The sequence below is a fragment of the Lactuca saligna genome, chromosome 6 (assembly GCF_052625555.1).
Source record: "Lactuca saligna cultivar CGN05327 chromosome 6, ASM5262555v1, whole genome shotgun sequence".
In the NCBI taxonomy this organism is placed as follows: domain Eukaryota; kingdom Viridiplantae; phylum Streptophyta; class Magnoliopsida; order Asterales; family Asteraceae; genus Lactuca; species Lactuca saligna.
The window spans coordinates 19,496,517-19,522,612 of NC_136422.1; the positions used below are offsets into that span (position 1 = coordinate 19,496,517).

General features: G+C 33.6%; 1 long non-coding RNA gene across 1 annotated transcript; it reads left to right on the plus strand.

Moving 5' to 3' along the window:
- Positions 1-8,458: 8,458 nt before the first annotated feature.
- Positions 8,459-9,402, plus strand: LOC145001447 (uncharacterized). Its single transcript, XR_013661600.1, has 2 exons — positions 8,459-9,117; positions 9,257-9,402. It is a non-coding gene; the product is annotated as an uncharacterized LOC145001447 (long non-coding RNA).
- Positions 9,403-26,096: the final 16,694 nt, after the last annotated feature.

Here is a 26,096-nt window from a genome sequence, read left to right on the forward strand (position 1 = left end):
TTGGACACATGATATCTTACTACGAGATGTGAGTAAGGGGATCATTTAACGATTTAGTGACTTGGAAACCCTCTTATTTTTTAACATATGTTAAGATCCTAAGGTTTAAAGAGTTAATGACCTCTTCTCACGAGTTTAGGTTTCTACACCTCGCTTGGACGCACGATATCTTACTATGGGATGTGAAAAAGGGATCATTTCAAGCTTTAGTGACTTGGTAACCCCTTTATTCTTTAACATATGTTAAGATCCTAAACTAAATTTCTAAGGTTTATAAAATTATCATGTTATCCTAACTTGGGATCCTTCCCAGTAAATTTATAAGGTTTATAACATTATCATGTTATATTACAAGTTACAAAATGGGATTTTCTACATTTATTATCTGAAGTTGGGATTTTTCCCAGTTATTATCGGAAGTTGAAATTTTACGCAGTTATTATCTAAAGTTGGGATTTCCCCAATTATTATCTGAAGTTGGGATTTTCCTTAATTTAATATCTAAAGTTGGGATAATCCCCAATATTTTTTAAGTTGGGATCTTCTCCAGTATTTCTTAAGTTGATTTCTTCTCTAATATTTCTTATGTTAAGATCTTCTCCAAGATTTCTTAAGTTAGGATCTTCCCTAGTATTTCTAAAGCTGGGATCTTTCTGAGTATTCTTAAGTGGGATATTCTCTAAGATCTCTTAAGTTGGGATTCTCCCTAGTAAAACTATATACTGGGACTTTCCCCTGTGAATTCCTATGTGGTATATTTCCTAATATTACCTAATTTGGGATTACTCCTAGTAAATTCTAAAGTTAGGATCATCTCCTAATAGCACATTCAGAAGAATTCTCTCCAGGTTTCACGTATCTTTATCTTCTATGCTTACTGTGCACGAAGTTGCTCTTAAAACTATATATATATATATATATATATATATATATATATATATATATAGTTTTTTTTCCAAGTGTTTTCCTACTCTTCAAACCAAAACATACCTCTTCTAAAACCTCGGGATACTGACTATTACAAGATCCTAGTCAAAGTAACTTTTTATCTCAAATCTTTAGGATCCTAGAAAGTTTTTGTAAATTCTAAACTCATTAGGATCCTGATCATTTCAGAACCCTTAAAAAACCTATTTTAACCCTATTTCTACAACTAAATCAGCCACACAAGAAAATAGATAAACCAAAGCATCAGTATTAAAAGGGGTTACCCTCCCACCAAATAAAAAGGAAAATATTGTTTTATAGAATAAAAAATTAAAATTGTTTTTAAATTTATCTAGCTTAGGTCAATTTTTGATCATCCTGAGCTGGGGTATACTCTGTCTCTTTCTTTTCTTCTTCTCTGCAGGATCCTAACCAACATTTACAAGCTTGCCAATTAACTTAGCTACGGTTTCATGACAAACGGCCACTTTCCAAGATCCCACATTCTCCATATCCTCCGCTAGCTTGGTCTTTGCCTCCCAGATGGCCTCAACAAGATTGCTCTTAACCTCCACAATCATCTCCTCGATCTCTAGCGTATGCTCCTCCTCTTTCTCAACTTTTTCCTTACTCAGTTTCTCCACCCTCTTTGGAAGCTCCTTGTTGATCCCTTTTTACTTCTTCAAGGCTAGCTCCACCTGGTCAAGCTTAATCTTTAGACATTTGGTGGATCAAGAAACATGATCATCAACCTATAAAGGACCATGGTAAGAGAATTTAAATTAAACAAAAAATATTAAAGACCCTTATAACTTGTGAGAAAGAGATCAACTTCCTCAACGCCTCATCCACCCCAAGGCTCTCCAAATCCAAGGTCTTAGCGGACTTGCTTTTCCGAATCTTGGAGTCTTGACAGTTAGATCTATCGAGGTTCTCTTCGGAAGAAGAGAAGATGAAGTCTTCTCCTTCTTGACCACAACTTGGCCATCGAACATGGTGGAGTCGATATCAACAAGGGTGAACCAAGCACTAAAGTGTGTAACCTTGGTTCCTAAACACAACAAAGGAACTCAATAGGTTCAAGATCCTCCATGAAAAATAAACAAAATAGACAAACCAATCAAGGAAACCCGTAATCTTCTCCTCAATATCATCAGCAGTAGGGACAGGATCCTCGACCTTGAAAGCTGCATCAAAACAAATAAAACAAGGAAGTGTGAATTTCAGATCCTCAACAAAATTAAATAAATTCCTATCCTTTCTAACCTAATTTCTTGAAAGGAGATCACCGTCGGGGATGTATTCACATTTCATAAACAGATATTTCTCTTTCCGAGAACCATCATTTTGTTTCAATTTCAAAATATGATGTGATTTATTTGTTTTTGACTTTAAACAGGAAAGGAGAAGACCCGTAAGTTTGGAGATCATAAACATGGCCCATCTCAACTAATCCCATTCATAGATCCTTAGATTGATTCAATAGATCAACCTAAAATAGAATCCTCCTGATCACATGTATAGTTTGGATGGAAGCAAACTTAAGTAGGAAAGATGAAGCCAGGTTTGGCCTTAGCATCAAAAGGCTTGAAAATGACATCGACAAGAAAAGCTCTGATCGATTTCAAGGACTCAATGTCATTACCACTAAAAGAGAAAGTCCCCTCATAAGAAAAGATCTTTTGATCGAGGAAGTCCTCATCAGGAAGAGTAAGGTTGCTCGAGCGAGAACGGAGTGCCTTTTTACCCATGATTATAAAACAAGAAAAATGAGAAGAAAGGAATAGGAAATTTACCTTTAAGATAATCGATAACGCTTGAAAGAAAGATAAAATAAGTAGCAGAAGATCGTTAATCATTAACCCCTATTTATGCAGATCGTAGAGGATAGAGAAGAGATTTGACAACATAATCACATCTTTCGAACGGATACAATTCTATCCATTTGAGTTTAAACTTCGAATCCTTTATCTCTATTTAATTAAATTATACACTTTAAATACTTGAAATTAATTCAGATATTTTGTAGGTATAATTTGGGGGGTAATTGTTAGGTCCAAGATCCTCAATCCTATCTAAGATCCGAATCTTAAAGATATATAAGGATCCTTAAACCTATCCAGGATCATGGAACTTAAAAGAGTCTTAGGATCCCAAACATATGTCCAGATCCTGAACATCACCATTATTATTTCCTAAAAAGATTAATGGCTATATTTCTTGTTTATTTTTGACATGTGCAGAAATTGTCAGCGTAGGAATCATACACAACAAAGAATCACTCCAACCAGGCTTAAAACCCGGGTATACCAAGTAAAAGCACGTTGCAAATACCAGTTCAACAATATCCCGGAAATATAGGACTTTTAGTTACTTAACCTAGACTAGAAATACACTTTCAAAACTCACAGAACAACACAAATCTATGTCACACCCCTGGCCCAAGCCGCGGAGCACGCTGGGCTATACGACTAAGTTCATGGATCACATGCAAACTGAATATATGTCACAAGTACAACACTAAACAAAATAACATTCGTATTACATCTTAATGTTTAGACATAATATTCTTACATATAATAATCATACATGAATTGCCTTAATAGATAGGTAGATAATATAACAACTAGTAAACTATGTCATTTGTAATCCACTCTGTCTTAAATGTATGTTTAAATATTTCCTAAGAATACATGTCGTTTTGAGGGTCAACACAAGGTTGGTGAGAGTTACAAGTTTTCTGCTTATAGTAGTAATACTTTTAATAAGTCTAAAAAGTATTTACTTTATATATATATATATATATATATATATATATATATATATATATATACATACATATATATATATATATATATATATATATATATATATATATATATAACATTAGTTAAAACAGTGTTTGCAATGAGTCTTTAAAAGCCAAAATGTATTTCTCTATAAGTAAATCCATACTTTAAACTATGTCTGTAATAATACCTTGAAGGCCAAAATGTATCTTCTATATAAGTAAATCCATACTTTAAACGGTGTTCGTAATGAACCTTTGAATATCCTTGAAAACCAATCTGTACTGTTACATAAGTAATTCCACACTTAAAATAGTTTTGAAAGCAACCAAACTCATGGTTTGTGGTTAGAGAGAGATATTCTAGTTAATATTTATAGTGAGTTCTATAACCGAGCTATGTGACTGAGTGTACCCCCTACAACGCTTCATTGGACGTTGTAGTAACGATCATAGACACATATGAACCGCTTCGATTGATCGGTCGAGTTTGTAGCTAGCAACCGCAGGTGGGGATGCCTATCTCGTATAGATCTATACATATGTATCTTGCTCCAAAGATTAAAGGTTGTAGTAGTGTGGGTATGCTAAGTGTTTAGACTCAGCTAATGAATAATGTGTCACTAAAAATCCCTTAACTAAAAAGTTTGCGAATAGCTCTCAGCCTTAACTTAATTGTGATTAAGTCACTACGCATAATGAATATCATTGTATAAAGTTTATAAAAGCTGAGTATGCTTGGTATGTATGTAAAAGTGTAATGTACTCCCTTTTATAAAGATGTATGTTTCAATGTAATGAACATATGTACATGTATTAACTTTATGTATTTAAACATATAAATATACATGAATAATAATAACTTGAATCATTGAAATACTACAAAGTTATATAACATGTTTGTTATAATACACACTGTCGCATAAAAATCGTATATTTTTTGTATCATATAGCATTTGCTGTGTTGTCTAATTATTTCATGGTAAAATAGCCACAATACGCATACAAAAACTTTATACTAGTTTATTTGTAAGGATATGTTACATTGTTAAATCACATTTTTATAAACTAGGATTATTGTATTTTCGCATAAAAAGGTAATCGGTTTGTATAAAGAAAATATACAAGCACATGCATTCCCCCCTTCCCCCCGAAATAATTAAAATATTAAAAAGGGTCCGTAAGCACCCACCCTTGAATCTAGACTTCCATTTATTCGAATTCGATTTCTTTTGAGAGACTTATCATGTGAAACCGCAAATCCACAATTATTGAACTTTGAATTACTCTTGGGACCGTTTTATAATGAATTTACACTTTAGGGTTTGTTTTGTAACTTTGTTAAACTATAGGGGTTGTTTAGAAATTTTATTAAATGAATATGATTGTTTTGGTAAAAAAAATACCAAATGAGGGGCTGTTTTAAATAATTGGGTTAAATGTTTGGGGGTTTGGGACTTATTTGGAATAAGGGTTTAATAATGGGGGTATTTCTGTCATTTTATAAAATGAATTTAACTTAAGGCTTAAATTGCATCCCGTCGTCATTTGTTGATCAGGCAAAGGAATCAAAAGAAAGAAAGCGATCGAAGAATCACAGTCAAGAAAGAAACACGAAGGCAAAAAGGAAATCGGGTCCGATGGCTGCTGATCTTTCATCGATCGATTTGCAAGCGGTGATGGTCTCCGGGGTTCGACTAGGCCGAAGAAGAGAAGATCGAAGCAGCGGGTGTTCCCTCTCATCTGGTTCTGAGGTGCGAAGGGGATTGAGAAATTGTGGTGATAGTCTCCGGGGTTCAACTAGGCCTCTTGTCGTTCATCGGAAGAGGAATTGGCACCGGTGCTTTTTACTTTTCCAGAGAGGAGGGTGGAGCGCAGGCAGTGAGGGCTGCTTGAGCTCTTCTATCTCAGAAGGAGGATGCGAATGAAGGGGATCGGTGTGGCTGGAGGTCTCGAAGGGAAAAGGAGATAGAAACAGTGCTCTCGGTGGGTACAACGAGGGCTGCTCAAGCAGCTCCTCGGTCGGTTTCAAGGACTCAATGTCATTACCACCAAAAGAGCAAGTCCCCTCATAAGACAAGATCTTTTGATCGAGGAAGTCCTCATCAGGAAGAGTAAGGTTGCTCGAGCGAGAACGGAGTGCCTTTTTACCCATGATCATAAAACAAGAAAAATGAGAAGAAAGGAATAGGAAATTTACCTTTAAGATAACCGATAACGCTTGAAAGAGAGCTAAAATAAGTAGCAGAAGATCGTTAGTCATTAACCCCTGTTTATGCAGATCGTAAAGGATAGAGAAGAGATTTGACAACATAATCACATCTTTCAAACGAATACAATTCTATCCATTTGAGTTTAAACCTCGAATCCTTTATTTCTAATTAATTAAATTATACACTTTAAATACTTGAAATTAATTCAAATATTTTGTAGGTACAATTTGGGGGGTAATTGTTAGGTCCAAGATCCTCAATCCTATCTAAGATCCGAATCTTAAAGATAGATAAGGATACTTAAAACTATCCAAGATCATGGATCTTAAAAGAGTCTTAGGATCCCAAACATACGTCCAGATCCTGAACATCACCATTATTATTTCCTAAAAAGATTAACGGCTATATTTCTTGTTTATTTTTCACATGTGCAGAAATTGTCAGCGTAGGACTAATTCACAACAAAGAATCACTCCAACCACGCTTAAAACCCGGGAATACCAAGTCAAAGCACGTTGCAAATACCAGTTCAACAATAACCTGGAAATATAGGATTTTTAGTTACTTAACCTAGACTAGAAATACACTTTCAAAACTCACAGAACATCACAAATCTATGTCACACCCCTGGCCCAAGCCGCAGAGCAGGCTGGGCTATACGACTACGTTCATGGATCACATGCAAACTGAATATATATCACAAGTACAACACTAAAAAAAATAACATTCGTATTACATCTTAATGTTTAGACATAATATTCTTACATATAATAATCATACATGATTTGCCTTAATAGATATGTAGATGATATAACAACTAGTAAACTATGTCATTTGTAATCCACTCCGTCTTAAATGTATGTTTAAATATTTCTTAAGAATACATGTCGTTTTGAGGGTCAACACAAGGTTGGTGAGAGTTACAAGTTTTCTGCTAATAGTAGTAATGCTTTTAATAAGTCTAAAAAGTATTTACTTTATATATATATATATATATATATATATATATATATATATATATATATATATATATATATATATAACAATAGTTAAAACAGTGTTTGCAATGAGTCTTTAAAAGCCAAAATGTATTTCTCTATAAGTAAATCCATACTTTAAATTGTGTTTGTAATAATACCTTGAAGGCCAAAATGTATCTTCTATATAAGTAAATCCATACTTTAAACGGTGTTCGTAATGAACCTTTGAATATCCTTGAAACATAATCTGTACTGTTACATAAGTAATTCCACACTTAAAATAGTTTTGAAAGCAACCAAACCCATGGTTTGTGGTTAAAGAGAGATATTCTAGTTACTGTTTATAGTGAGTTCTATAACCGAGCTATGTGACTGAGTGTACCCCCTACAACGCTTCATTGGATGTTGTAGTAACGATCGTAGACATATATCACCCACTTCGATTGATCGGTCGAGTTTGTAGCTAGCAACCGCAGGTGGGGATACCAATCTCATATTGATCTACACATATGTATCTCGCTGCAAAGATTAAAGGTTGTAGTAGTGTGGGTATGCTAAGTCTTTAGACTCAGCTAATGAATAATGTGTCACTAAAAATCCCTTAACTAAAAAGTTTGTGAATAGCTCTCAGCCCTAATTTAATTGTGATTAAGTCACTACGCATAATGAATATCATTGTATAAAGTTTATAAAAGCCGAGTATGCTTGGTATGTATGTAAAAGTGTAATGTACTCCCTTTTATAAAGATTTATGTTTCAAAGTAATGAACATATGTACATGTATCAACTTTATGTATTTAAACATATAAATATACATGAATAGTAATAACTTGAATCATTGAAATACTACAAAGTTTTATAACATGTTTGTTATAATACACACTGTCACATAAAAATCATATACTTTTTGTATCATATAGCATTTGCTGTGTTGACTAATTATTTCATGGTAAAATAGCCACAATACGTATACGAAACCTTTATACTAGTTTATTTGTAACGATATGCTACATTGTTAAATCACATTTTTATAAACTAGGATTATTGTATTTTCGCATAAAAAGGTAATCGGTTTGTATAAAGAAAATATACAAGCACATGCATTCCCCCCTTCCCCCCCCCCCCCCCCCCCCCCCCCCCGAAATAATTAAAATATTAAAAAGGATCCATAAGCACCCACCCTTGAAACATGACTTCCATTTATTCGAATTCGATTTCTTTTGAGAGACTTGTCATGTGAAACCGCAAATCCACAATTCTTGAACTTTGAATTACTCTTGGGACCGTTTTATAATGAATTTACACTTTAGGGTTTGTTTTGTATATTTGCTAAACTATAGGGGCTGTTTGAAAATTTAATTAAATGAATATGATTGTTTTTGTAAAAAATACCAAATGAGGGGCTGTTTTAAATAATTGGGTTAAATGTTTGGGGGTTTGGGACTTATTTGGAATAAGGGTTTAATAATGGGGGTATTTCTGTCATTTTATAAAATGAATTTAACTTAGGGCTTAAATTGCATCCCGTCGTCATTTGTTGATCGGGCAAAGGAATCAAAAGAAAGAAAGGGATCGAAGAATCGCAGTCAAGAAAGAAACACGACGGCAAAAAGGAAATCGGGTCCGATGGCTGCTTATCTTTCGTCGATCGATTCGCAAGCGGTGATGGTCTCCGGGGTTCGACTAGGCCGAAGAAGAGAAGATCGAAGCGGCGGGTGTTCCCTCTCATCCGGTTCTGAGGTGCGAAAGGGATTGAGAAATTGCGGTGATAGTCTCCGGGGTTCGACTAGGCCTCTTGTCGTTCATCGGAAGAGGAATTGGCACCGGTGCTTTTTACTTTTCCGGAGAGGAGGGTGGAGCGCAGGCAGCGAGGGCTGCTTGAGCTCTTCTGTCTCGGAAGGAGGATGCGAATGAAGGGGCTCGGTGTGGCTGGAGGTCTCGAAGGGAAAAGGAGACATAAACAATGGTCTTGGTGGATACAACGAGGGCTGCTCAAGCAGCTCCTCGGTCGCCTTCTTCAGTCTCGATGGTCAGCAGTCCCCTGTTCCTTTTTTTTTTTTTTTTTGATACCAATCAATGGTGTGTTTGGGCTTGATGATTCACAGGAAATGAAGAAGAAGAAATCGGTGTTTTTGTTGTTTTTGTTTGACAGGAGACTAAACAATAAGATGGACTGTTTTGTGATTGAACTCAGTGGCTTCAATTTAAGGTAAATTTTTCTGTGATTTATTTGTATAAATAGATTGAATGGAAGATTATAAGAGTGTAGAACAATACTTGTATAAACATCACGTTGTGTGTATAAATTTATGGATGTGTTGAGTGTATGGTTGGGCTCTTATTGACAGGAAATGAAGAAGAGAATGGATGTGAGGGGGTTGTTCCTGACAGCTTCTACTGAAAAGAAGAAGAATACGTTGTGTGTATAAATTTATGTTTACTTTGTGTGTAAAATTATATAAGCTATTTGTGTATATCATTGGTTTTGGTTTGATTTTTGTATACAACATGATCTATGAAATATTACGGAAGTACAATGCAAGATTTACTCAATATTTTCAATATGCAAATTGGTGTATAATTTATGATTTGATTTGGGTTTAACATGATCTATGGCTGTACAATTTAGAGGGTAGTTGAAAACAGTAGACTTAAAAAAAAATCCGTAGTTTTTTCCCGGTTACGGTTTGGGAAACTGTAGCTAAAACGAGAGAAAACAATAGGTTTTAAAAAATCCTACGGTTTTTTAAATAATTCTAGTATTAAAACATTGAAAGAGTACTAAAAAGAACATGTAAAAAACAAAAATATAAAACTTTTTAAAAAAAACTTACAAAAATATAAAAGAAGCTAACAACTTTATTCTAAAAAAAACTAATTTTAAAAAACATAAAAAAGAAAATAATAAAAAAATTAAGAAAGAATTGCAAATGATGTCTACAAAGTTCGTAAAAAATTACACACGTTAAAAAAGATAAAATTGAAACTGAAAATATTATTAACAGAAACGGTAAAAAAATTAAAAATTTTTGTAAATCAAGTTCAAAATTTTTTGTGGAAACTACAATAAGAAATTTTATCAAATCCGTAAATAAAAGTTTAAAAAAATTTAAGTTAAAAATAAATAATAAAAGTTAAAAAAAAAACTTATACCAAAATTCTAAAAAAACAATTCAAATGAAAGATGAAGAGGTTTGAAGAGGTAACTCAAGTGATGTGCCACGCAACACACGCGCAGAGGTTTTGCAGTCTGAAATATTTTAAAAAATCAAACTGCTGCGAGAGGGAAACTGTTGCGTGTGTGTTGCGTCGCGCAACAGAATGTGGTTTGAAGATCTTTTTTTTTTAAACAAACAACACCTTAGTTAAATTAATTTTTAGAGTTATTAAACCAAACTTATTAGATAAAAATATTTAATATTTATATTAGAGCAATTTGGTTTTTTAATACAGTAATTTTTAACATAAATGATCTATATGTGATATTTGTTTTATCACAACATAATACGACTTCTTGATTAAAACATGTTGTATAGTAGCTTTATGAATTGACTTTGTTCGGTGTACCAACCTCCATGAAGGCTCATATGGCTCTTTTCATGTTGGCCATGTAAAACCAAAAACAACAATAAGTTGTTAGATGTACCGGCAATATTATATTCTACAAATAAATTCGATAAACATTACAAATAAAGTGAATTGTCATAACCATAACATCAAATTTAGACACTGTAATTTGGTCGATTTCAATGTATTTTTTCCTTATAAAAATTAAAATATGATTTTTCAGGCTACACCTAATCACATATACATATATTCCGATCAAATAAATTATTACAAAAAAACCTGTTATGAACAAAAGCATAATATTAGTTTCATAATTTGCTAAAGGTTAACACTAATAAATAATAATGAAATTTCACAAATCTTGCATTTTGATCACTACATCCAACTAACAAATGAAATTCGGTTTAGAGGATTGATTCAAGAAGTGCATCCATAACTTCTTGTAGCTGAATTTTTGAAAATGTTAAGAGCTATTGAGATATGAGGGAATGGTCTGTGAGGCTACAGTTGGTTTCTATAGGACAATACAAATTCAAAATCATTAGCACATATCTTTCCTACCTGCTTCAATTATCAAATTTATATCAAACTTGTCAAAATCAAATTATATATATATATATATATATATATATATATATATATATATATATATATATATATATATATATATATAACAAATACGAACCTGACAATCAAACAACATATTTTTCATTTAAATAAATATCATAAGTCTAAAATTTACACTTTATATATTATTCTTAAATTATATATTACCTTTCATCTTTAATGGTCACTAACACATCTTTTTGTCTTATTATTGCGACACACATCTATATCGAAAATAAGAGAAAGAACAATAGAGAATAATGTTGACAGAGTGATACTTTATTGAAAACGCAACAAAATTCTTCATAAAGCCGTTAGGATTCTTCTTCAGACTGCTAGAAGGTCTATACAGTGACAACCGATGTGGCATCCATGAGAACGAACCACTTAAAATAACAGTTTTTGATTAATGTAAGTGAAAAAATCTTTTAGAATGGTTACCAGTTGTGAGTGTTTCCACTTGGATGTGATCATTAACATTCTTGTAGATAATGGAACTTCAAATGAACTTTACATAGCCAAATCAACAAACATGACAACACACAAAGAAGCCTAACTTGGCATATAACCAAATTTCCAACAAATTTCAAAATTTTAAGGTTTTGCTGATTTTTTTTTTCAATTTATCATAATTTTATTTTATTACAACCTTACATGAGTAATCAAGGATCTAAATCAAGTGAAAGAAGTAATTGTTCATTTAAATCTAGTAAAAAATTACAATATTGTGAAATTGCATATAATTTACATGTTTGCTTATTGTCTTGGAGGTAACTGACCACTTGGATATGTACTATTATTTGATTAATTAGTGCATAAATTACATTATAGAATATGAAATTTAACGATTGTTCAAATTCATTTACACTTGATTTAACAATAGAAAATGGAAAAATTTTATAATCATCAAAGTATGCTTAATTCAACAAATTTGTTATCAAAATTAATAGAAAACATAGTTTCTTGAAGAAACAAATCAAATACACAAAAACGAATAAAAACAAAGAACATTTGAAGATCATGTCAGAAAGGTATGAGCAATAAGATCTTTCTGACACTTTTCAATATAGATATGGTTAATCTTTTCTCATCTTTAAGATGATAAGTATAAGTGAGTAGAGAAAAGAAATTTATAATCATAAAAATATGCTTAATTCTAAAAGTTTGTCATCAAAGTTAATGGAAAGTACTTTTGTCGAAATAATCAATTATTAATTATGTAGGATATTACCACTAAGGGATTTTGAGTTTTGCATCATCCTCAAGCTTAAAAAAAAAACAATAACTAATGCTCATCACTTTCAAGTAAAAAACTCTGCAGTTTAAACTTAATTATAGTAAATCTAATCAATAACGTTATAAAAAAAAGGTAAGGTTAAGAATAATTACATAAAGATTTTGAGTTCGATAATTGGAAATCGAGCAATTGTAATTTAACATGTATGAGACCAATTATTATCTTCAAAATTGGAAGTATTTATTATATTAATAAGAATTAAATACAAGGTTATTGTTTTGCCCTTTATGAATTTTAGTACCATCGATGTACACTAAGAAAGAAATAGAATAATTAAGAAGATATATCATGTTGATTTGCAAACATATAGGATGGGTAGTTCATAAGTTATGGCTTTAAATTTGGGGAGGATTTGAATTTTATTTTAGGGATAACAGAAATTGGTGAAGGTTTGAACGAAAACATTGATGAACAACGTGTTAGACCAAACATTGGTCAAGATGACGTAAACAACTTGATCTAAGGGTGGAAAATGTATAAGTGAAACCTAATCAAAAATATTTTGTTGCTTTAGATGATGAAACAAAGTTTCTCTTTTAGATATATATTTCAATCATCTATTTTGAAAATGTAAATGTCTTACACTTGGGATGTGGTGACTTAGGAAGACATGTGGAAGATAACCTATTGACCCATGTTCATATCCTGACACTACTCAGCCTCTGTGGCAACGGGGATTAGTGGTGCGCAAAAGCTGGTTCGGAAACCCTCATTAGGGAAGTTCCCTTTCCAAAAAAATATAAATGTCTTAGTCTTCGCCTCTCTCAAGCATCATTGTAATGGGTTTTATTATTTAAATCTGTAAAATTGTGGATATCATCAATATCTAAAAAATAATAATATTTCAATGGTAGATGTTTACTAACAAATTTATCAATAAATTCACAAGGAGCTATAAATAATTGTTTTAGAATAGTTAGAATATTTATAAAAGTTTATAATTTCATAAAAAGTTGTAGTTTGTTAATATTAAATTGAAGTTGCAATGAATAACATTAGAACAATGCTGACAAATTCACATTCAAACAGAATAATAGAGTAAAAAATGTTTAAAATTCTAAATTCACGAGTTTAAACCCAAAAGGAATATAGATGAATAATTTAACATTTCATAAAACCCAAAATGTATTTAAATTATCAAAATTCGAACCCAAAACAAATACTATGAAACAAAGTAATCAAAAACCAAACCCAAAAACCAAATAGTATCTAAAAATAATATGGAATCAACCGTACTCTAATCACCCAACTACTCATAAAATCATGAAAGTCATATATTATTTTTCTTTCTTTGAAATTAACAGTTTTGGCTTGCCTTCTTCAGAAGTACGACCTGTCATTGATGTTAATGATCGTTTGGTTGAGGACATTGTTTCCAGATTATCAACATCATAAACATCTTCCAAGTTGTATTTTAATTCTTCATGTCTAGACACTTTTTTTACAGGATATCCAATTAGTTGGCGGACTTGTTGCAATACTTTTATCAAGATTTGAAGCGAGTATAACGTTATCACCAGTAAACGAAACTGCAACCTAAATATAGACAATGAATTCGCATGTCAATCTAAAAGTTAATAATATTTTAAAGTATTTAAAATATTAGATTTAGTTATATTATATTTAAAACATTTAAATTTAATGTGTCTTGACATCCGAATTTTTCCGATAAAACATTAAACAAATCGGATTACAACGCCTATATTTGTAGTACATAGAAATATATTAGTTGATCAAGTAAAATATAAAAAATGAATATAATAAGTGTAGTGTTTGTAGTATATTTCGTAAAAGAATGTTATCTGTTCGATGTTAATTTTCTTTTTCCAATTTAACTGTGATTTTATTATCAACACTGAAGTTTGAGATTGCATAACCATCACCATTGTTCTTCAAATTATAATGAGAAATTTGAATTTTGAACGTGAACTTTTTATCTAAAAGTAATTTCAAAGCAAACGGATAAATCTTTATATTACTCTCTCCTAAAAATGAAAAAAATGAATGGTTATAAAAATAGACAGACAAAAAGTAAAAATTAATTTTGTTTAAATGAAGTTAATATCGATAACCGCATTAAACTTTACAAGCAACTCTGGTGTGTTTTTTTCCAGAAGTTTCTTTGCGTCACGATCAAATAACATAAGTGACACTATACCGGTAAAGTCTTGTACTATAATGGTGATTTTGAAACTAAAACCATTGATATAAACAAATTCAATAATATAAAATTAGAAAATTTAATCGAAGATTATAATAATATGTATAAAAAAGTTATTGAAAACCTTGGAACAACAGATACGTGTTTGTTCATGCAAGTTGAAGTGTCACGATAAAAAACTTCTTTATCCTGCTTTTGGTCCGTTCCACTAGCTTTGTCATTATGCATTACAACGACTTTTATGGCTTTCTCTAGACAAACATTAGTCAACACATTAAAAAATCGATATAAAGGGTATAATTTTGTTTTTGTAACTAAATGAATGAAACTAATATGCTTAAAGTAGATTGATTAATTTTTTTCATGACCTCACACCAAGAACACAATAATAACAAATAATAAGAACATAGTAAATGCAAAAAATTGAAGAAGAATAAGGAGAATAGAGTAAAGTAACTTGGAAAAAGAATTGGAGAAAAAGATTGCTCAAGAAGAACACTGTAAATCAAAGGACTCAATCTAAAATCGTAAGAATAACCACTTCATTATATATATATATATATATATATATATATATATATATATATATATATATATATATATATATATATATATATATATATATAAGAGGGTGTTTTTGAATAAGAAAATCATTATCTTCTAAAAAATTGGGACCCTAATATAACATCGTGGAGATTTTCGGCTATTCATCTGAAAAAAAAATATCAGTTATATTAATTCAAAACTTCAAATTAATTGACTTTCTTATTTAATAAGTTTTAAAATTCAAACAATTATCTCAAATTGATTCATTTGATGTGCGATATATTTGGAGATAAATTATGAATAATATTGAATTTAATTTTGACTCTTAAATATTTTGCTGATATAATAGGATTAGATTAGATTTTATAGGTTAATAACTTAATTATTGATATGATTGTTTAATGAGTTTTTAAATAAATAATAAAATAAAATAAAATATAAACGGGTTATGAATTTGGAAATCAAAACCTATAAATAAGAGAGTTAAATTAGGAACAATATTAATTAGACAAAGTGAGAAAATGATATCATGTATATAAATAGAACGATATATTTCAATTGATAAAATAATTATTGAATTTAAAGATTTCTATAATTAAATGTAATTGTGTTTGAATTTTATTTGGGGAAGATGATTTCAGCAATTTGATCTAAGGGTGGAACACAGAGTATTAAAACACAATCAAAGGCCCTGATTGCTTCATTGATGAATTAATGGTTCTCTTTTTATAATATTTAGAGATAGCGGTTTTAAGAAAATCAGTATTATATTGGTTTTGGATTCTTAAAACAGTCGTATCTTTTGCATACGAACTCCTTTTTAGACGTTGTTTATATTTTCAGAAACAAGGAAACGTGTACTATGAGACTAGAATGTTTGTGTTGCTCACAACTGCTTAGTACAAAATTTCAAATTTTCAGACATATTCTTAGGGTTGCAGTTTGAGCTGTTTGATTTGTTTTCCAGATTCCATATTTGAAAGTAAGATATGACCTGGTATCTTATAATAGTTGAAATGAACTCATTTATTTTACATTAGATGCACTAAAAATCAATGAATCAATACAAAGACATTTAATGCGAATTTTACCATTCACAGTCTTTGACCTAAATTCCGGGATGTCACACTGTCTGACACCTTATTCATCTAGACTCACTTTATCATTTTTAATCGTATCATTAAGCTCATCTTTGTAATTTACATTCAAATCAATAAGGTCATACAAGACAGGTGATCATTATCACCCCTCAAGGTTTTATGCTGGAGATCCTAACAAGGATCAAGGGATTTCCTTGTAAATCTTTCATGTTCTCTTGTTCTCAATTCTCCATTAGCATTAGTCATAACATCACAAACTCTCATAGAATTTTGTTGAGTTTCACTAGTGTAATTCTTTTACTAAAGCATATACTAAAATGTTTCTACATTTATTGATAGTTTCTTGTAAAAAATTTAGAAAGTTAAGTTAAATCTTTATTTTCTCTAGAAGGTATGTATTTCCTATATATATATATATATATATATATATATATATATATATATATATATATATATATATATATATATATATATAACCTAAAAAACCTAGAAACCTTAGATATACATAAAAAAATATTTGAGATATCTAAAAAAGTTGAAGATCATCTCAGGGATCTTGAAAAAGCCTTCAACATATTAGATGAATACAACATGAAGCTGAATCCATCCAAATGTCACTTTGGAATGAAGGCAGACAAGTTCCTTGGTTACATGGTAACTAAGAAGGTGATATAAGCAAGTCTTGGACATATCAAAGCCACAATTGATCTAAGATCCCCAACTTTAACGAAACATATCGAGAGGTTGACTGGAGAGTAGCATCTCTAAACAAGTTCATAAGAAGATCCTCGGAGAGGTGCAAATATTTCTACGATATCTTAAAGAAAAATAAGAAGTTTAAGAGGACCAAGGAGCATGAAGACGCCTTCCAAGAACTTAAAAAGTATTTAAGATCATCACCCTTACTGGTGAAACCATTTGATGGGAAACCACTCCTCCTATATCTTTCCATATCTTCAAATATTGTAAGTGTAGTTCTGACCAAGTATCTTGACGGGGATCAACATCCTATTTACTTTGTAAGTAAAAGTCTCTTGGATCCGGAAACTAGGTACTCTCATCTCGAAAAATTAATACTTGCACTAGTTATGACCTACCAAACTATGACATTATTTTGAAACTCACATTATAATTGTCAAAACTAACTATTGTATTAAGAATGTCATGAGAAAACCATAAATTCTAGGTAGAATGACTAAATGGCCGATAAAGCTAAGCACATGTGACATCAAATACGTGCCAAGATTAGCAATAAAGCCATAGGAACTAGCAGATTTTGTGGTTGATTATAGTGATGATCTACAACCTAAAGTAGAATTAGAAACTCAACAAATTCAAAAAGAAGAAATCATGGGGAAATGGACACTATTTCCGGATGGAGCATCCAATTGCATAGGAACAGGACTTAGGATCATACTAAAATCGTCATAGGGGGACATCCTACCCCGGGAAATTGGCTGTGAATTCGATGCAACTAACATTGAAGAAGAATATGAAGTACTAATCAAGGGAATAAAACTAGTGAAGGATCTTGAGATCAAGGATCTTCAGGTATATGTCCATTCATTATTAATACCTAACCATTTTAATAGATCCTATGCACTCAAAGGTGAAATATTAGCACAATACATTCAGTTACTTAGAATATTGGCATCAAAGTTTACAAATTTTAGTTTGAAACAGGTTTCTAGAGAAGATAATGTTGAAACAGACACACTAGCCAATCTAAGATCTCCTCTCAGGATTCCACCAGAAAGCAAGATCCCAATAGTCCGTATAATGAACCCCACAATAGAAGATCTAACCAAGATACAAGAAGATCTCGCCATCCATGATCAAATATCTAGCATAGGAGCATTTGAAGATCATAATCTCCAAACCCCTCACCATGATCCTAACACTTAGGATCCTGGACCAAACATGCAGGGTCCACAACAACATTCAAAATCATGGACCCAACCTATTATAGAATACCTCCAAAATGTTATGATTCCAAAAGAAGAAAAAAGTAATAGATCATTCATAATAAGGGTCTCACGCTTTGTGATGATCCAAGGGGTGTTGTACAAAAAGTCCATGGTAGGCCAATATCTAAAGTGTCTAGAGGATCATGAAGCTATGGAAATTTTGAAAGATATACACAAACATGATTATGGCAACCATACTAGGGGAAGATCCTTATATTCCAAAGTGTTAAGAATGGGATACTACTACTTCACCATGAAGAAAGATGCCTTATTATATGCTCAGAAATGTGTTGCTTGGCAAATATATAGAAACATCCTTCATCAACCGGTAGAACCTTTACATCCCATCATTTCACCTTGACCAATCATGAAACGAGGAATAGAAATAACCGGTAAATTTCCTTAGGCACCAGGAGAAAAGGTTTTTATGCTAGAAATGATTGATTATTTCTCAAAATGGATAGAAGCTGATGTTTTTGTTCAAGTGAAAGATAAGGAAGTAGTCTCATTCATCAAATGAAACATCCTCACTAGATTTGGGATCCCTGCAGAGATCATATGTGATAACAGATCCCAATTCATAAGCAAAAGAATGCGATACTTTTTCACCAGTTGGGGAATCAAAATGATAATGGCTACCCTAATTCATACTTAAGCTAATGGACAAGTAGAGTTCAACAACAAATTCATAGTTAATAATCCAAACAAGAGATTCGGTGAGAAGAATAAAAGATGAGCTGAGCAACTTCCATTCGTGCTATGGGCGGATAGGACCACAGCTAAAACGGAAACAGGTTAAACCACATATTCCTTAGTATTTGGAGCAGAAACTATGATACCAATAGAAGTGGTGATCCCACAGCAAGATACAAACTCCAAAATCAAGACAATAATATCCTAGTTGAGGATCTTGACACCGTTGATGAAATAAGGGACCTCGCCATGATCTACATTGTAACTCATCAGTAAAAAATTGCTAAATCCTAAAATAATAATATTACGATCTGAAGATTCCAATTAGGTGAATTGGTATTAAGAAAAGCATTTCAGAACACCAAGGATCCTAAAGATGGTAAACTAGAAGCTAAATGGGAAGACCCTTATCTTATTGATTCAGAAGCAGGAAATAGGGCATATTTCCTAGCTACTCTAAAAAGGAACCTCTTCACAAGATCATGAAATGTTGTACACCTCAAGGCACATTTTGTGTAAGTCAAAGTCATAATATTTCGTTATGACAAGGATAAGGTATGCAATTACTCCTTACACTCACTTTTCCCTTTTGATTAATTTTTCTATCAAAGATCATTACTGAATTAAGAATCGGAGGGGTGTTAGCGAAGCTAACGCCCACCCCAAGATGACATTTGCAGCATGTAGAAACTCAAGGATCCTAGCCGCTACGTGTAACATCCCAATAATACAGGCCAAAAATTTCATTTTTATTTATGTTATTACATAAAACCATCAGTATAAAAACATTCATAATAAAGTCTCATGTTAAAACTCAAGTGACAGTGATCCAAAACATAGTATCATAAAACCATATCAGAGCATAATCCCCAAGGATCTCATGTGCGGAAAACATAGTGTGATGCGCTGCGATCGAGCTGGCTCCTTTCCTTCGAAAACGAAGTACCTAAAACCAAAACTGAAAATCGTAAGCACAAAGCTTAGTGAGTTCCCCCATCATATTACATACCATACAATCACATAGCATACATACTGCCAGGCGTTTCTGGGTTGCCCGACCTACCCGGTACGACCATTCTGGGGTGCCGACCTACCCGTACAACCATTCTAGGGTGCCGACCTACCCATGCGGCCATTTTGGGGTGCCGTCCTTCCCGTGTCAAGCCATTCTGGGGCACTAACTACCCATGTCGAGCCATTCTTGGGTGCTGACTACCCTTCGGTCCTAACAACCGAACCTCAGGGACTATTTCACCCCTACTACTACTATCACATATAACATAACATAAACATATTATCAAACATATCTGGGGTGCCTGAACTACCCTTCGGTCCTAACAACCGAACTCGGGGACTGGTCCCCTCCCACTACCTCTATCGCATATAACATAACAAGCCAGCATGCAAACATATCATCACATACTGTCAGACGTATCTGGGGTGCCTGACTACCTTTCGGTCCTAACAACCGAACTCTACTACTATCACATACAACATATCGTGCTAGCATATAACATATCAGGTAGTAGCAAACCTAGATGATATCACAAAGACAATCATCTATCATATGTCTCCTACTGGTGGGCCGACATTGTGGCCTTAGACCACCGCTACTAGAAGGTAACTCACCTCACACTGCTGAAGTCCCGAAGACACAATCCCACACTTGTTGAAGTCCCGCAGACTCGACCCCAGCTGCTGGATGATAGATTCCCGAACTGTCAACACCAAAATAACACCCAATTAATAATTGGGTCCCAATACATAACCATAAGTACCTTCTTTAGGTAATTATCACATTACCCCTAGCTTGGCTTATTCAAGCCTAAGGCCCAATCCATAGGCCCAAATTTAACTAGGAATCAAAGCCCAAGACATGGCCCAATTTTTCAAATTGGACCTAGGCCTATACATGGTCTCATTCAAAGGCCCAACATCATATAATAATTAAGGCCCAAACTATGGCCCATCTATGGCCCAAATTTCTAAATTGGGCCCAAACCCCTTACATGGGCCTTACCCTTGGCCCATTAATAACGTAATCATCAAGGCCCAATAGAAAGCCCAACAATAAACCCAAGTTAAACTAGGGTTTCACATAAAATGATGATTAGGGTTAAGTGTTTCTCACTTAACCCATTAAGGGCTTAATCCATCAAGGACTTAATCCATTAAGTCCATCATTCTTCAAAATAAGTCATATGGTGTGATTGGGCTTAATCACACAATTCTATTCCAATGACCCAAAAGTGGGTCCCACTAAGTCCAAGCCCATAAATCCAATATTAGGGTTTTCTAAACCCTAATTAGGGTTTCCAATCCCATCTTAGCCCAATAGGCCCAAAACCAAGTCCTTAAGCCCATTAGGGTTTTCCTTAGGCTAATTAGGGTTTATTACACCCATTAGTCACATGTTTGGGCTTTTGGGTCCATTAAGCATCATTGGGCCCATTAGGTTTCATTAAGCCCATTAAGCCTCATTGGGCCCATTAGGGTTTTTGAGTCCCTTGTCCAATCATCCAAACGAGTCCAAACACCATCAAAGCACACCGCTACCCGACACGGTGGCCGGTGGTGGCAGGAGGCGGCAGCCACCAACCTAAGGTGGTGGTTTTCAATTTCTTTTATTATTCCAAGCTGTAATTTACACTTTACAATGTTGAAGCTCAAAATAAACACCTACATTAAACAACATAAACACACACACATATACCATATGGTGGCCAGTGGTGGCAGGAGGTAGCAGCCACCACCCTATGGTGGTGTTGATGTCCTTTTCGAGCAATCCAGTCAACACCCACACGTATCATCACGCCTTCATCTTGGAGAGGGAAACCAACCATCCATTTGGTGGCGTATGGCGGTAACAGATGGTTTTACGTCGATAGCCACCACCTCGTAGTGGTGGCGGTGGTTCCTTTGGGTTCCCAAATGAACAACCTCCCTTACACCCGAATCTTGAAGCAGAACCACACCCATTACTTCACAGCAACATAGCAACAGAACGAAGGGAAGGAGAAAGAGGAACAGTGGCAGCGAACGGTACCCATCCTTGCACCTACAGCCGGCGGCAATGATAACCCCGACCATGATGACGCCTCACGATGGTTTCAGCTATGACGGTGATGGCGAGCTCATCCTGGTGGTTTTCCGACACCAATAAGAACTCGACTTGGCAGCAAGGCATCGACCTCGAACGGCAGCGACCGGCTGAGAGGTTCGAGTATAGCGGCTGCCTCATCATTTTTACGTTAGGGTTTTGGTAGCGATGCTTTAAACGGGAAGGAAGGAGTCATCGGGGTTTAAATCCCACTCCACTCAAAACTTTGCTCATTATACAATTTTAGTCCCTCCCCATAGGTTCCTTTTCCAATCAAATCCTACATTTACCTATTAAACCGCAACATTATAAATCCATTACAACTTAGGTACGAAATGTACCAAACAGCTCCCCCTAACCCATAATCTCTTTAATTGAAGTCCCATAAATTCCCAATAATTACCACGGAGCCCCTGTCTTCATAAATATTTACAAATTAAGTCTGAACTTACACTTTTAACCCCCAATCTCTAAAAAGTGTGACAAATAGCTGCTCGAGATCAACACCTTGCTAAATAATTATCGATTTTAGGGCTACTATCCGATCATTTATTTATTTATTTAACTAATAAATAAACGAGTGTTACACTACGAATAGAAATTGATCATCTCTCCTCCGATCAAGGGTGCTTAAGCCCCTTTAAGGTTTAAAGAGTTCATAATCTCTTTCATGTATGTTTAGGTTTCCACACCTCGCTTGGACGCACGAAATCTAGCTATGGAATGTGAATAAGGGGGATCATTTCACGCTTTAGTGACTTGGAGACCCACTTATTTCTGAACATATGTTAAGATCCTAAAGTGTTAACTTATGGTTTATAACATTATCATGTTATCTTATGCTTTGGGATCTTCCCCAGTAAACTCTAAGTTAGTATCTTCCCCAATTAATTCTAAAATGGGATCATCCCCGGTTAATTCATAGTTAGAATGTTGCCTAGTAAATTATAAGTTAAGATCTTCCCCAATTAATCCTAAGTTGGGATCTATCCCAGTTAACTGTTAAGTTGAAACTTTATGAGAGATTAAAAAGGATTTTCCTCAGTTCTAACCTCAAGAATGAAAAATACATCTCCAAGATCAGAATCCTAAAGGAAAATTCAAAAGGACAAATCCAGACGAAGCCTAATGAAAGATCACCAGGTTCTATCTATCATAGTTTTCTAAAGAATTATCCTTATAAGGACGAAAATCCTCCTACCTTTAAAATCAATGTTTGTCTTTTTAAAACCCAAGGATCCTAGTTATTGCAAGATTCTAATAAGGTGGTTAGCTATCTCAAAATTTTAGGATTTTAAGGGTTTTTGTAAAACCTATACTCTTTAGGATCCTAATCAACAGGAAAATCTATTTTAATCCTATTTTTACAATCACATCAACCATACAGGAGAATAAATAAGCATCCAAAAGCATAAAGATTAAAGGGGTTTCCCACCAACCCCACACATAAAAAATAAAATTGTCTTAAAAACCAAAATATTATTTAAAAAAATTATCAAACCTAATTCTAGGCTTGATCATCCCCAAACGGGGTCTTCTTTGTATCGTTATTCTTTTCTTCCTCCTATTTCTTCTACTTCTTTGTAGGATCCTGACCAACATTAATAGGCTTTCTAGTAAGATTAGCTAGGGTTTCTCGCTAAGCAGTCACATTCTAGGATCCTGCATTCTCCACATCCTTTGCCAGCTTGATCTTTGCCTCCTAGATGGCTTTAACGATACTACTTTTGAGCTTGGAAATCACCTCTTTGACTTCCATGGCAAAGATCCCTGTTGATCCCATCTTGCTCCTTCAAGGTATGTTCTTCCTATTCATCTCTGAGCCTTAGATCCTCGGTCGATCGAGAAACATGATCAAGAACTTGTAAAAGATCATGGTAAGTAAACTAAAGTAAAATAGAAAGGAGCTTGAAAGTAATTACAGATTGTGAGAAATAGATTAGCTTCCATAATTCCTTCTCTACTCCAAGGTTCTCCAGGCCAAGATCTGGGTCCTCAGTCGACTTCCTCTTCTTGGATCCTGAGGTCTTGATGGTTAGATCAATTGAAGCCCTCTTTAGAGGAAAAGAAGATGATGCCCTTTCTTTCTTAACCACGACCTGGCTACCAAACTTGATATCAACAAGGGTGAACTAAGCACTGAAGCGAGTAGCCTTGAATCCAATACATAAAAATGAATTTCAATAGATTTAGGATCCTTCATATAAAACAAAATAAAATAGACAAACAAAGGATCTTTACTTGTCGAGATTGAGGAAGTAGCAGATGAACTATCTTGGAAGTTGGGTTGTTCGAGCCTAAAGGATCTTTCATCCTCGGGCAAAGCAAGAAAATTTTCAACCTTCTGTTCAGTCTCTTCAGTAGATTGATCAACGTCTTTGAACTTGAAAGCTACATCAAAACCACAAAAAACAAGTGTGAATTTCAGGATCCTTTGCATAATAGCATTAAATCCTACCCTTTTTAACCCAAGTTTTTAGCAAGAGATCTCTATTGGGGATAGAATCATGCCTTACAAAGAAATATATTTCTTTCCAGGCAACATCATTTTGTTTTGATTTCAGAATAATATGTGATTTGTTACATTTGGCTTTGAGTAGGAAACAAGAATTTTCGGAGGTTGAAAAAACATAGACATGGGTTTACTTGGACAAACCAATGTCAAGATCCATGGAGTGATTTAGATGGTCGATCCACAAGAGAGTCTTCCATATCACTGGCATATCGTGGATGTAGGAAATTTAGGTGACCTCAAAGAATTTGGAAACGATACTAGAAAAAGGGTAAGTCACGCCTAGAGAGAAGGGGTATTCAGGAAAGCAAACCCAGGTAGTGGAGACGAAATTTGGTTGAGCCAGAGCATCTAAAGTCTTAAAAATAGCATCGGAAGAAAAAGCCTTATTAGCTATCAGGGATTCGATGTCTTCATAATCAAAAGATCAATTCTATTCATAAGACAGGATCTTTTTTTTTTGGGAAGGGAAATAATACTAGCACGAGAACCGAGCGCTTTTATTTTTGCTTGTGATCAACAGATAGGAAAATAAGAAGAAAGGAATAAGAGGATTACCTTGAAAATAACTAGTAATGTTTGAAAGAAATCTAGAAGAACTCAAGAAAAATCAGGAACCCATGCGTAATATTTATGTGAAGATCACAGGGGAGAGATAAGTTATTTGACAGAAAATTATTCCTATCTTAACTGCTAGAATTCTATATGTTATGTTTTGGTCAAAAATTAATCAAGTATAATTCAACCAAATTGTATGAGAGGTTGTGGTGTTAGGATAATAAAGGTGCAGAATAATAATCAAAGTGAGACAAGTGAGTTACAAGGAAAGCCCATGATCCTTTATAGGATCTCTGGCATAAAACCTTGGGAGGTGATAATGATCACCTGCCTTGTTGCTTTTTATTAATTTTAATATAAGACTAAAGAGATGATGAAGATAATACGAATACAAGTGTAATCGTAGAGTTAATTGTGTGTGTAATGTGCGATTTATAGGTGTAATTTATAGTCTAAGCTAATAAACAAGAAGTCAGATATTTATAGGATCCTCCTTGAACAAATATTTGCAAGTTTTTTTTGACTTTGTATTCTTGGTTCTTAAGCTTGGTTGAAGTGATTCTCCATTGAGAATGAGTATTGTGTTAACTAATTCTGCACAAATGAGAAAAAGAAAGAATAATATAACCACTATAAGTGTTAGGAGATATTAATCATAATAATCAGGATCCTATGATGTTTTTGAGGATCCTGAGGGTTTAAGAATATTACAGATCCTAAATATGATTCTGGGATCCTGTCCTTAACAATTTCACCCAAATTATACCTGCAAAATACTAATGTTAGTTTCCAAATATTTGGCGGTATAATTCCAAAAATTAAAATAGATAAAGAATTTGAATTCAAACCCTAATCAGATAGGATTTATCCATTCCATAAGCACCATTATGCAGTCAAATCACACACATGCATTCTCTCTTTGTTATGTCACTTAGGTTAAATAGGGTAACCGACTTGAATTCCTTTACCTTTCCCAATATTTCTCTCGATTATCTCTGATCACCTTCACAGGTAATTTCTTTCTCTTCTTTTCCTTTTATTTCCCTCTTTTTCTGTTCACGGGCAAGAAGGTAGCCTATTC